Below are 6,000 nucleotides of genomic sequence, written 5' to 3' on the forward strand. Positions count from 1 at the left end.
CAATATACTTTAATTTCTTCAATTATATTCAACCTTTTAAATTATCCTAAGTGAAGTAAAGTTTTCAAGATTTAGAAATATTTCATTTTCCTTTTAGAATCATATAAAATTTGATGGTCTTGACCAATATTTGTTTTGTTTTTTCTCTTCCCTTTTTAATTTACCCTTTTACGTAACTTTTAAGTTCTGTATTTTACTCTTGAATTTTCTGTTCAGTTCTGATCTTTGTATTAGGAAATTCTGGAAGTCCTCTATTTCATTGAATATCCATGTTTTTCCCTGACAATATTTGCTGAATTTTGCAGGGCAATTCATTCTGTATTGTAATCCCAGGTCTTTGCTCTCTGACATGGTATTCCAAGTATTCCAAGTCTTCCAATACATCAGTTTTGAGACTGATAGGTCCTATGTGAATCTGATTGCATTTCCTTTGTATTTTAATTGTTTTCTCTTTGCAGCTTTCAGCATTCTCTCTTTTATTTGAGAGTTCTAGAATTTGTCTATAGCAACCCTTACGGTTTTTATCCTGGAGTCTCTTTCTGGAGGGGTTCTGTCTATTTTTCAAATGGTTATATAGTTTTCTTGTTCTTGCAGATTTGGAAAATTTTCCCTTATAATTTCCTGCATGATGTTTTCCATTTTGTTTTTAATCTATGATTTCTTGCGGTCCAATGATTTGTAGATTGTCTCTCCTGGATTTATTTTCTAGGACATTTGTTTTCTAAAATATACTTTCCATTTTCTTCAATTTCTTCAGCCTTTTTATTTTGTTTAATGGAATCTTGTAGTCTCATAGATTCATTGATTTTTATTTGTTCTGTTCTAATTTTATGATTTTCTTCAATTACCTTTTGTGTTTCCTTTATAAAGGTACTGAATTCTCTAGTCAATTTTTCTTAATATTCCCACGTGATTCTCATTTCTATTTTTCATTTTTGTTATTCCTCTCTACTTTGGTTTTTAAATTCTTTTTAAACTCTTCTATGAACTTTTGCATTTGAGTCCATTATATAGACTGTTTTGATACTTCCCCTGTGAGTGATTTTTCACTGATTTTTTCTTCAGACATGGCATTGTTGTTACCTTTGTTTGTATAGTAGTTTTCAATAGTGAACATTCTTTTTTTTTCTCATCTTTTCTATTTTAGCTCTGTTCTTGGAGTAAAGGGATTATAGATCCAACCTTTTTTCCCCTGGAACTGGGGTCTAGTCACTATCTTGTCACTGGCCTAGCCTTTGCATACAGATTCTGATTTAGCAGTGGTTTGTACCTAATCCAGTCCTTTCTTTTATCCCAGTGTTCCCAGGGTTCAGACATAGTTTTGGGATTGGGATCCTCCCAGTTGGCTTGCTATCTAACTGCAGGGACTTGTGCTATTGTCAAGTTGTTGGGACCTGGATTGCACTGTGGCTAAAACTCTCCTGCTGGCTTTCCCCTCTCTTCTACCTCCTGGACTTTACTTCCCCTTTTCCACCAAAGAGACAGACCTTCACTGAAGATCATCTAAGATGTCAACCACTGAAAACTTCTATGAATCTTCTCTCTTTCTTGATGGTGTCTGTAGCTTAAATGCCAGAATAGAGGCTTCATTTATCTTTGGTTGGGAAAAGCTCCAGGAGAAAGTTAGCTTCATGCTGTCCTCTTGGCTTATTCTTACTTTCATGTATTTAAAGTTCTCTTTTGAATTCCAAATTAGGTCTGAACTTAGAATTTTTAATTCATGTCTTTTCTAGCTTTCTTATTTGCATGTTTGATTCACTTATCACCTCTTTCACTGCTTTTATTTCAGTAACATTTAGAATCATCAAATTTTCCCTAATAAATATTTTGACTGTATCCTGTTTAGGTATAATGTTTCAACATTGTCATTGATTTGGATGAAATTGTTGATTACTTCTATGATTTGTTGTTTGGTCCATTCATCCTTTGAAATAAGGCTATTTAGTTTCCCATTATTTTTACTTTATATTTCCATGGCTCTTCATTACTTTATCTTCTAGGAAGATGTAATTTTCTTTCTTTACATTTTTATTAATCTCTTTTGACTTTTGCTTCATCTATGCTCAGGTTGATAGCCCAGGTGTTTTTTTCTTTTTAACTTCAGCTGAATACCTCCTTTACCCTGTAAACACCTTTTACCTTGAAAGAATATGTTGAATTTTTCATGGCAGTTGATTTAAGGATGTAATTCAAGTTCCTTTGCCTTCTGCAATATACTCATATATGTTTCTTTTAAATGATACATTTTAGGATTCTGGTTTTTAAAACTTTCTGCAGCCTGCTTCCATTTTATGGGAGAATTCATTCTATTCACATTCACATTACCTTCCATCTTATATTCCCTCTGGATGTATCTTTCTCCTTTAACTTTATCTCGACTCATCAGTGGTTTGCTTCTGACTGACAGCTCCTTCAATCTGCTGCCCCTTCTCTCATTCCATTTCCCTTTTCTTTTTCCTTTCTCCTTTTCCTTTTTCCCCCTCCATATTCTCTTCCCCTTAATCAATGCTTCCTTCCACTTATTTTCTTCCTTTACTCTACTATTTCCCTGAAGGGTACTATAAATTCCTAACATCAATTGTCAATGTGTGATAGATACTCCCACACTGAGCTAAATATCATAAGAATTTTACTTTCTTCTTTCCCTCACATATTTCTTCTTTTTACTTCATTAGCCTCTTTGTGTCCTTTCATGTGACATTTTTTATTCTCCTGTGCCCCCACCTTATTTTTTCATTATAATCTTTTTTTTATTTCCTAACTCTTTTAAACTTGCCTTATACCCATATACTCTAAGTACACACCTTTCAATGGTCCTAATAAAAGTACAATTCTCAAAAGTTATAAGTATCATCATATCATAATCAATTTATACCCATTATCTCTGACTATGTACTTTCCTTTCAAGTGTACAATTAGAAGAGGCATGGGAAATACCCAGCTTGCAGGTCATGGAAGTCCTGTAAAATCATTTTGTCTGGTGCTTCTAAGATAGCCACAAGTGAGACTTGAAACTCAATAAATCTAGTAGCTTTTTAGGGGTGAATAAATTTAATATTTGACCAATTATAGCACGTTAATTTTAAGTTTATAATTTTGTATGGCTTGCAAAAGATGTTATAAACATCCATGGCAGAAAAAAAAATTTTCTATGCTGTTTTAGAAATATAATTCCCAAGAGCTATAAGTATTATCATATCATAATTAATTATACCTAAACCCTTTGTCTAAGTATACTCCTTCCAGTTGTCCAAAGAGAGACAATTCTCAAGAATCACAAATTTTTTCTTCCCTGTGGAGATATGAATACTTTATTTTTATTTTGATAAACGTATTATTCTTTCCATCTACCTTTTTTACACATCTCTTGAGTCTTGCATTTGAAGATCCAATTTTCTGATTTAGGTTCTGATCATTTTGTTAGATAAATATGAAAGTCCTCTATTTTGTTGAAAATCCATCTTTTCCCCTGAAAGAATATGCACTAAGTTCCTTTGCCCTCTGTAAGACCACATTTCATTCCTGCTAATCCTTTAAATTAATCTCTTCTCCTATCTGCTTCCATTTTTTTGAGAGATCATCCCATTCACATTCATTGATAAAATTACTAATTCTATTTTGCCCTATATCCTATCTTTTGCCCTCTGTATACTTTTCTCTTTCCTTTCCCCTTATCCTTCCTTAACAATGTTTTGCTTCTAACTTCTGCCTCTCCCAATCTGCCTTCCTTTCTATCATCCTTCTTCCCTTTCCTACTCCTTTTCCCCTTTAACTTTCCTTCTTTTTAACTTTAGCTTTAACTTTACTTTTACTTTTACTTTTGCATTCCCTCTAGGGAGGATAGAATAAATTTCTAGACCCAATTAGGAATGTATATTTTTCCCTCTTTGAGTCAAATCTGCTGAGAATAAGATTTACTCAATTCTCACACCTTTCTTTCTTTTCCTTACTTAAATAAGACTTATGTGATTCATCCTGTGGTGCTCTTTATCCTCTAATACATTCTTCTTTGATAATCTTTTTCTTTTCATTTTCTTATTCTGTGTATTTAATTCTTTACTTCTTTTCACATTACTACAATAGTCTTATTGTAAAAGTAAATATAACCACCTACTCTGTCCCCCACAGAAAGAAACTTCAAGAAAAATGAAGTGAGAGAGAAAAAAAAGAATACATAAGTTTGTCTTCAGATACCATCTGCCCAGTATCTGAGATGGACTGCATTCTTTATCATAAGTCCATTAGAGAAGTTGCTTCAATATTTTTGTCTTGCTCTTTCTGGTTGTATTTCCCTCCATCCTATTCCTTCTCATTACCATTTAATCTATTTTCTCTCCTTTTTGACCCTGTCCCACCTCAAAAGTGCGTTGTATCTAACTACTCTTTCCCAAGATCCTCTCTCCTATCACCTAGACACCCTTTCCCTCTCCCTTTCCCCTCTCCTCTTCCCCTTTCTCCCATCCCGTTCTACTCCCTTTTTTCCCCCTTTGTGTTAAGATAGATCTCTATACCCTATTGAGTGTGTAGGTTATTTCATCTCTGAGTTACTTCCTTTTCTTTTTTATATTATTTATTTTTTCAATATTTTATGTTTTCCAGTTATATACAATAGTCATTTCTACCTATCATTTTTTTGGTAAAGTTTTGAATTTGAATACCGCCCTTTCCTTGCACCTTCCCCTCACACAAAAGGAAGTCTAATAATCTTTATATTCTTTTCATGCTATACATTGATAAAAATTGAATGTGTTGAGGAAAAAAGTCATATCCTAGAGGAATATTAGAGATAGTAAAATTATTTAGTACATAAAACAACTTTTTTTTTTCAAAAATGAAGGTAATAGTCTTTAGTCTTTGTTTAAACTCCACAAATCTTTCTCTGGATACAGATGGTATTCCCTCTTGCAATAGCCTAAAACTGTCCCTGATTATTGCACCGATGGAATAAGCAAGTCCATTAAGTTTGATCAGTAGCCCCATGTTGCTGTTAGGATTTACAATGCTCTTCTGATACTGCTAATCTCACTCAGCATCAGTTCATGAAAGTCTTGCCAGACTTCTCTGAAAGAACATCCCTCCTGATTTCTAATAGAACAATGATGTTACATAACATACAAACAACGCAATTTGTTTTGCCATTCCCCAGTTAATGGACATTCATTTGATTCTTGGGTCTTTGCTGCCACAAACAGAGCTGCTAAGAATATTTTTGTGCAAATGATATTTTTACACTTTTTTCATGATCTCTTCAGGGTTTAGAACCAGTATAGATATTGCTTGTTCAAAGAGTATGAATATTTATATTGCCCTTTGGGCATAATTCCAGATTTCTCTCCAGAAAGGTTGGATCAATTTGCAGCTCTACCAACAATGTATTAGTGTCCCAGATTTCTCACACCCTTTTCAACATTGATAATTGTGCTTTCTGGTCATATTGGCCAATCTGATAGGTGTGAGGGGGGATGACAGAGATCCTGTAATTTGCATTTCTTTAATCAGTGATGATTTAGAGCAACTTTTCATGTGACATGGATAGCATTGATTTTCTCATCTATATTACCTTTTCATATCCTTTGACCATTTATCAAATAGAGAATGTTTTTAAATAAATTTGACTCAGTTCTTTATATATCTTAGAAATGAGTTCTTTTTCAGAAATACCAGTTGTAAAACTTGTTTTCCAATTTGCTACATTTCTTTTGATCTTGGGTACAGAAGTTTTGTTTGGGCAAAACTTTTTAATTTAATGCAATCAAAAGTATCCAGATGTTCTTCATCTCTTCCTTGGTCATAAACTGCTTCCCTTTCCATAGGTCTGATAGGTAAATTATTCCTTGATTTCCTGGTTTGCCTGCAATATTATCTTTTATGTCTAAATCCTGCACCCATTTTGATCTTATCTTGGTTTAGGGTGTGAGATGTTGATCTAGTCCAAGTTCCTGCCATACTAACCTCAATTTTCCCAATAGTTTTTATCTGAGAGAGATCTTAGCCCAGAAA

The sequence above is a fragment of the Macrotis lagotis genome, chromosome 1 (genome assembly GCF_037893015.1).
Source record: "Macrotis lagotis isolate mMagLag1 chromosome 1, bilby.v1.9.chrom.fasta, whole genome shotgun sequence".
Taxonomy (NCBI): Eukaryota; Metazoa; Chordata; class Mammalia; order Peramelemorphia; family Peramelidae; genus Macrotis; species Macrotis lagotis.